Below are 8912 nucleotides of genomic sequence, written 5' to 3'. Positions count from 1 at the left end.
GAGCTCAGCCTGCCAGATTTGTCTGCCACCTCAGCCCAAATGGCTGCTTTTATTTATTAAATACATTTAATACCCACTGGACTTTCGTGCTGTCTGAACAGCTTCATGAATTTATTTTCGTTTCCACAGTCACTCTGTTTTTGATGTTGAATAAACTGTGATTCATTTCATCTAAACCAGTCCTGACTGTTGTTTGGCTACAGCTGCCAGCAGTCCCAAGGACTGGCTAATTGGCCCTTCCTCCTTTAAGAGACAAAGCTGTCTCTGAGGATATGTAGCCCCAGTTGAATTCAGGCTTTCGATCTGGAAGGAACATGTATATACATCTTCCCACCTGCCACACCATCAGAATTCTGCTGGTACCTGAAGCCAAAACATGGGAAAAAAGCCTAGAGATGAAAGAGATCTGGAGAAGGGAAAGTGAAGGTTACTATCCCTGAGATTTAAGCTTTGGAAATGTCATCTCTCACCGGGTACCTTTTTTTCCACCTCTGTAGCTCCAGATTCAAGGTATCAATCTCTGCTATCAAGGTCGCCCTCACAAACTGAAGGATCAGGGCAAAAAAGGAAGCTTGAATTCCAGAGACTACTGCAAAATCTATGCAAAGAAGCCCATTTTTAAATTTCAGAATTGCAGGGGATCAGTGTCACTGCTATGAGATGCCTGCAGGGGCTATTTTTGTTCTTTAGAAGCTTTATACTCTATTCTAACACAGATTAATTATGAATATTTATGTATATACCACCAAAAACATGATAAGCAGTTTGTGGTCTGGCTTGCAAAATATGCATATCATATTGCAAAAATCAGCTCTCTCTTCTGGGCTTTGTGCGTGGTCACTCAATCTTTCTAAAAAGCCAGCAAGGAACAGAGACAACATGCATGTGTAGCTTTGCCGCCTCAATTCAGAGCAAGAAGAAACTGGCCCAGTCAGGAACTGCAGTTTGTGTCAGTGTAAGATCAGCACCCTGTCATTCAGAGCATGCCACTGTAAAAATGTTGATAATCCTTTCTCTGAACTCAGCTGGGCCATTGTACTGACTTGGCAGGCAGAATTTTGCTCTGCTGTTTAATGAGAGATGGCATTTGGGCTAAATTTGCAGACATCTGGTACCATTTTTAAGATATACCTCGAAGCCTGGTGTCTGTCTTTAAGATGAGACAACTATGAAGATCCTGAGCATTTCTGGCCATCAAAACTTGCAGAATACTTTACTGAAAGAGAAAAACTAAGCCTTCTGTTCTGGGGAGACTCCTACCCAGAAAATTGCAGTATGAGGGCTTCAAATTACGTCTCTGCTGCTCGAAAAACAGCATGAATTAATATATGCTGTTAAGGAACTGCCAAATACTGCCCCAAAGCTGACAGTAATGTAAAGACTATTTCCAATACAGATGGTTTGTTAGTTCCCTTATGCAAATAGACATATTGGAAGAGAGGAGCTATTGCTAAATATAAAGTAAGTCTTATTATCCTACGACTTGTATGTCCTGCTAAAGAGCTATGCAGACTATTTGTAAGGACTAAATACCATGATCTCAACAGGCTTTTGATATTAAAAAAAAAAGGGTATTCCTAGTTAATAATAAGCTCTGCATTTTTTAAATTGCAAGATCAAATATCTATTGCAGTTACAAATGTCATATCACTGTATCTATTTATAAGTCTGTGTAATCCAAACCATGTCTATTATGTTTTGCTAAACCTGTAAAGAGGGAACACTATATTGTTTCAATATTAACGCTTAGTGAAATATTTGTGAATCAAATTGTGGATATAGCAAAATATAATCTGTCTGGACCATTCACAAAATGAGCTTTGATATCCTTTTAGTAAGTAAAAAGCTGAAGGGAGACATCAATAATTTATTAGCACTTGGATTACATCCTCCAGTGCTTGTAGTTTGCTGCCTTCTTGAAGGAAAAGAGGACAAAGGCTATACTGGCTCTTAGGCTGTAAAGTCTTTGCAGGCTCTGATCTGTTGGTGCTGACAAAGGATGCTGTATATTGAGGGGCATTTTGACAATGCCTGTGATGATCACAGCGCCGAGGATCACAGTGGGATGAGCCACTTTGGGATGAGCCCATTGTCATGTGATGCCTTTCCAATTACCAGCATGAAATGAGCCGCGTGGTATTGGTACCACCCTGGCACAGGGGCACCCCTGCTGTAAAAAGAAGGCTTGGTGTTCTGAGGGGCCTGAGTTTTAACATCCCATCTACCTTTAGGCTTTTTACCTTCCTCCTGTTCTCTCAGATGTCCGTGCCCTGTCTCCTGCCATCTCTTTCCTGGTGGCAGCAATGCCTATGCTCAATCTTTAGATTTAGTAATGTAACTGCCACATTGCACAGATATGCCAGAATCTGCACTGACATTCGCTATTTCTTTTCAGAATGAAATGTTCTTTCCTCTCATCTATTCCTCCGGCTTGTGTCTTTCAAATTTGGCACCTGTCTCCTATTTCTCTCTTTCCCTTATCTTACTCCTTCTGAGGTGCTATTTCCAATACCTGAACAACCATTACCACCCTCAACTTGTTTCCCAGATTTTTCAACCTCTAAGTCCTGAGAAATCTTTCCTAGTTCTTTCCCAATCACTGTTAAGCAGGAGAGCTTAATCTTCCCTCACAGCATTGTCTTGAGTTACTCCCAAGAAGCACTTAGGAGTAAGCAAAGGCTGTTCCTCTGCTGTATTGAAGCAGAATCCTTCTTCATCAATATCCACTGATGGAACAGATACTTTCAGTCTCAGATAGGACAGGAAGGGCCATGGGCAATCTGAGGGATCTAGATGTGCCTCTGCCCTTCTCTTTGCACAAGGGTGTTGTTTCCTGCAGGTATTGACATTTCCTGTTCCAGGTGTGCTGAACAGATCTGCACAAAACTGGACAGATGTTCTGAGAGACAGGCAGCAGAAAAAGGTCATGTCTATGATACTCTACCAGCGTCCTCTGAGACTGATACTTGCTGCTCATTCCAAGCCTGAGCAGATGTACCCTGCTTTTCAGTGGGACTTGGTAGCTCAGCCTAATGCTAGCCAGGTTCTGTCCACAAAATGTTTTGGAGAAAATGAGGAAAAAACTCTTTTTACAAATACTGTAAAGACATCTTGATATTAATGGGGTGCTATGGACAGTCATGAGAAATTTGAGCCCCCAGATTTTTCCTCCACAGCACTGCAGGGCTTTGTAAGTCAAAGGGAATACCAATGAAAGAATCATCTGTTTCAACATTTTGTAATCTTTTATAAGAAAGAGAGGTTCTCAGGCACAGTAGCTGACCAGAGGAGGAGTCCTAGGCTAGGCAAATCACCAACAGCTTCAAGCACCAAAATATTGGATGCATGGCTGGAAGATGAGGAAATACCTTTAATTCTTATGAGAAAATACCTAACTATCATGGGGCTTGGTCAACTTTTTTTTCCCCAAGTTAAACTCAGAAGCCCAAATCCACCCATTAACCTCCACAGCTCATGACTTCTGATGCAAAACAGCCATCTGGTCAGTGTCGTTCCACAGCCAAGCCGATAATTTGGAAAGTAACCAGCATTTCCCATGGGAAGAAAGCTGGGCAGTTGCTGCTGCTGTATGTCTCTAGAAGGCAACCTGCCAGCACTCAGGGCTGCTGTTCTGTGCCAAATAGATTTTTAAAAAGCATGGCTGTCAGTGACAAACCATAATGGAAAGGTGCAACACAGGCACCTGAGCAATCAATGCTCCCACACGGTGACACTGAGCAAACACTGCAGTGATCCCTGCCATTTCTCCTGTAACTGTGCTGCAGAAGAAAAGGGCTTTTAAATATCGGTGCTGCTAATGGTACGGTATTGTTTGCCACTAACAGGAGGGGTGCTCTCTGCCAGTGAGCTTTACTTTGGTCACTGTCATCTTTGCTCTTGATTTTGGCATCTCTCTGTCATGAGAGATCACCATAGCTATAAATACCTCTGAAAAGAAATTTAAAAACAACCCACAACACTGAAAAGAACTTGTTGTCAAGCAAAAAATAAGAGAGTACTCTAGAGAGATGCCTACATATCAGCCTGGTAGAAAAGTGTGTACAGGTGAAGCTTTCTGCTAACTTCACTTCCATCACCAAATACCACCAGTGAGAGAACAGTCCTGTCCTGCTGCCATGCATATACCAAACCTCACAAGCACTGAGCATCCAGAAATACAGGGTGCAAACTCCAATCCTGTAGAAGACTGGCAAAGTAATTTCTTTTATTCATATGGTGGCAAGAGAATTTTGAAGTGATGCAGCACTATGTATCAGAACCACCTCTAGGCATTAGATATTTCATGTGATAACAATATGGCTTCCTTAGAATACCTCTCTTCCAGGTATCTCTTCCACTTTGCTGAGCTGTCCTTTTTTTTCTCATTAGGCTGCTTCTCTCTCCCTACCAGAAAGCTGGGTGAAGCAGTGTGTTGCCATGTGAGAAGCAGAAATGCATGCCACTGGCACGCTCCTCTGGTAACCCACAGCTTTTCACATTGCTCCTAAGGAAATGGGAAACCTGCTCTAGCCTAATAAAGACCCATGGAAAAGTACTTAAGAAGATAAGGCATAGCTATCTATCACAGCCCTTTACATTTCCAAAGATGAAGGTGAAAACCCAACTCTGCGTGACTGCAGTTAGTCCTGCCAGATCACTTAAATCATCGGGACATTGTGATCATCACTGTTAAAAACTCTTGGCAGATCTAGCTGCACTAGCACAGCTATTTAGCGTTGAGTACTTCAGGCTTGGTTCCACTGGCAGTAGGAACTGCTGCTGTGCAGGCATCTTCATTGAATATTCACAGAGTCATTGTAGGCTTTGGGCTGGAAGGGCCTTTAAAGATCACCTAGTTCCACCTGCCCTGCCATGGGCAAGGACACCTTTCACAAGAGCAGGTTGCTCAAAGCCTCATCCAACCTGGCCAACCTGGCCTCGAACACTTCCAGGGATAGGACATCCACACCTTCTCTGGGCAAACTGTTCCAGTGCCTCATCACTCTCGTAGTGAATAATCTTTTCCTAATATCTAATCTAAACATATCTCCTGTCAGTTTAAATCCATCTCACCTTGTCCTATCGTTACCTGCCCTCATAAAAGTCCCTCCCTGAAGCAAGAGCTTTCTGTTCCCAAAGTGTCATTTGAAGCCTGGGAGAGATGAGCTTCCCCTGGCACTCCTTCCAGTACATATGCTGACTAGTACAGATGGATTTTGGATAAAGCATGTACACATCACTCTCATCCTGTTCAGGTGTAAAGGTATAAGGTTTTCTCCACAACACAACAATAAATAACCTGAAAAGAAGAAAGGAACAAATTCTAATGCCAAAAAAACAGCCAGTTCTTCAGGATGTTCTTCAGGAGATTTGCCATGGAGGATAATCATGTGAGCATATCCAGTGCTTTAAACCGTCTCAAATTGCTTGATATCTCAGGCTTAGGCACTTTGACAGGCTTCCTTTAAAGTCTATGACAGTGGATTTGAATGCATTGACTACATCACTCAGATTTTGTCAGATACATCCCACAGCAGCAGCCAAGGGAGACACTGTCCTCAGCCCAGAGAAGCTGGATTTCAGAAATGTTGTTTTCCTCATTGACAGCAGGGGCAGAGGGCATTTTCAGGCAGGGCCAGCTAAGACCATTTTCATTTAAGCCTTCTGTGAAACACTCACTGTCAATGACAATGCATTCACCATCTGTGCAAATACGGATTTTCACCTGCAAAACACTTCAGAGGCACTGTCTGAATGACCTGACTTGAGAAATACATTTGCTTGACTGCCCATTCCAATTTCCACAGGAGCCTGTTCTCTGGAGTCCCAGCTGTACAGTGACTAGCTTTTAACTGGTTTTTATTTGGATGTTGTAAAGAGGAGAGGAAAATCCAGTATCATAGGGATACAATATATAGAATGAGCAAGAAATATCTGTATTTGCTGAAGAGGTGTGTTATTTCAGGATATTTTCATCTAGTCTGATAAAAATGGCATTTCTATAGAAACAACTGATGAAAAGAAACAACAAAGAGGAAATCCCATGCTAACTGTCAAAAGACAACATAATGTTCGGCAGATGCATTACTAGTGATGAGTAAATACTCTGCTGTTTTGGGTTTTTAAAATACACAATCCTTTCCTCTCACTTACGTGGTTAAATCACTTCGCATTGAGCATGGATGTGTATATTTTATTGGTGAAAAAGCAGAGATTTGATTTTAAATATCCCTGCTTCACCTAGACCCAGGGATGCCCTTTACTCAGTGGGGTGTTGCTGTCATGGAATGCCAGGGCTCCACCCTAGAAGTACTTCAGCTTTAAAAAAAGCTAACAAAAATAAGATTTATGTCTTGGACTGATTCCTTATGATAATTTGTTTTCCATTCACCAGCAGACCCGTGTGCTGCTCACCACACTGCTCTCCAGCTACTCTGTTTTCAACTTTAGTTTCTTTCTTCTCAGCATAGTAATTATCTGCTTCCATGGTCACCTGCTCTTTAAAAAACTCATCTTAATATTTATCATCTCTGCAACATAGATAATACTGCCACATTTGCAGATTTACCTTTCTAATCCCACCAAGGCCACTGCCATATTGTTTTTGTAGTTCTGATCCCTTCCTGTTATAATCCAATGAGAAAGCATTCAGCTGTAGGCACTCCTGCTTCTCTGCTTTGGAAGACCAAAACCATGTTGTAGAAAGTCATGTGAAACTGACTTGTGGCAAGCTAGAAGAAGGGGATGAGAGAGATTTTCAGGGCTTGTGAGAAGACTGACAAGATTTTAAAATCTCATAAAATAGCTCTCATTGAGTGAGGAATATTTTGAGTTCACCACCAAAGACTCTAAGACATGCACTGCTGGAAATTTCATTGCTAGAATTGCTTAGCAAATCCATGCAAGCATGTTGGGTTGGTACTTATAATTTTATAAGATAAATATGAAGACACACAGGCATGATTTATTGATAGAGCATAAACTATATATAGTATCCTTAACTGTATTATTAAAACTGAAGGTAAATAATTAATAGAATGAAGGAGAGATACAAACAGCTCTGGCAGTTTTGATGGGAAGCATTCCTGCCTTGCAGTAATTAAAATCGAATATATTCTGAGTATATTTTTATGTCTCTCTGGCAAAGAAAAAAGTATTTCCTCATTTCACCTGCATGCTAAGAGACACTGTGTGTGGCCACAGAAGCTGTGCAGCCAGTGTGAGAGGAGTCAGGGAGGGAAAATGCTCATGGCTGTCTTGAATCAGAACCATAAGCAGTTGTCAGACAGTCAAAGCAGTCCCAACACTTCACCCAAGCACATTCCAACACAGCCACGGCCACGGCCTCCCTGCCTTACTGTCCAGGTGGGAGACCTGAACTGTGTACAGGGGGTGCATGGGAAACCATTCCCAAGTTCAGTCTCAGGAAAGCCTTGAAGTGAGAGAGAGAAGTCTTCTACTCTCATCACTGCATCTGCCCCACCCTTCTGTAAAGCCAGGGGTGTTCTGATGCCTGGACTGAAGATGAATAGTGCAAAAACTAAAACCTTGGTTTCTCATTTTCCTTCATTCAGAGGCACAATCTGTCGATTTCAATAGATTTTGGAGAAGCCCCACCTGACCTTCACTGCCCCAGAAGCAATGATCACAAAACAGAACAAGGTGCCAAAGGGCACATTAAATTCCTCACTTCAATCAGCCAGACCTGTGGTAGCAACAGAGTCCGGGAGCCATCAGGTTGGTGGGTGGCTCCACAGAAAATGGATGAGAAAAGAGCTGCTGCTCTTGAAGTTTAACTGCAAGAAACCTGCACAATTATTTCAAAGTGTTTCTTGCATCCCAAACCAGCATAAATTGGAAACAACAATATTAAGTGGCAGATGGTGGTGGTAGGGTAGCAGTTATTTTCAGTGAAATGGAGAATTTGACACTCCATTTCTCGGCAGGCACTGCTATTCCTGACATAGGTTTGACTTTAATATGATTTCTTTTGCTTTATGGAGTGCAAAGCAGAGCTCCACCAGCTGATGAACTTGCAGTCTGGCAGGGCAGCACTAGAAAAGCACTCCAAACACTCTTGAGGCTCCCTTCTGCAAATCTCCAAATGTAATTAAGAGCAGATCTATTTATTCCTTCTTCTAGAATCATCTATAAGCACACCAGGTGTACCAGCATTAACTGCTCAAACACCTTTGCAGAATCATGCCTGATCATAAGGTTAGAATCACGGTCACTCTTGGTTATGTAGTACCCCTAATGGGGAATCTTCAAGTCAATTCCTACTTCAAGGAGTGCTCAGTGACCTAAAACAGTGCAGTTGTCAACATTACCATGTCAGGAACATGGTTGCTCGTCAGAAGACTTAAAGCTGAGGGAGATGTTTGCTGCCCAGCATTTAAAAAATTGAAATTTTCATTCTAATTCTTTATGAGTTAATCACAGTCCTGTTTCCCTGACAATATAGTTAAGGCTGCCTGGCTGCTGACGGGATGAAGGATTATCTTTGTTTCCATAGATATAAGTGCTTTCAAAGACCATAATGGGTAAAACTTGTTCCTGATTGTAACTTTGCTTTAGTATCACAGCTTTCTGAAGGGATAAAAACTCCCAGTGCTACATTTCCTATGGCATCAGAGACCTTGCAGTCAGTCCTTCCCAAAGAGTGAGCCCACCTGCTCCAGCCCAAGACCCTGTGAAGATGTGTGCCTGTTCTCCTGCTCAGAGAATTCATTTCCCAGGAAAAAAGGCTGAAAGTTGACCAAGCACTAAAATCAATAACCAACGTAAAAATCAAAGTTCCTGCAAATACCGACAGCTCTCCCATAGTTTCTAATAAACACGTATTACAAACAAGCAATCAGTCATAAATAATAAATTGCAGCCACGTTCACAGAGCTTTATGTATCTGCTCT

Source organism: Sturnus vulgaris, chromosome 6 (genome assembly GCF_052056855.1).
Source record: "Sturnus vulgaris isolate bStuVul1 chromosome 6, bStuVul1.hap1, whole genome shotgun sequence".
In the NCBI taxonomy this organism is placed as follows: Eukaryota; Metazoa; Chordata; class Aves; order Passeriformes; family Sturnidae; genus Sturnus; species Sturnus vulgaris.
The sequence above is the reverse complement of the archived record's forward strand: the minus strand, read 5'-3'. Positions refer to the sequence as shown.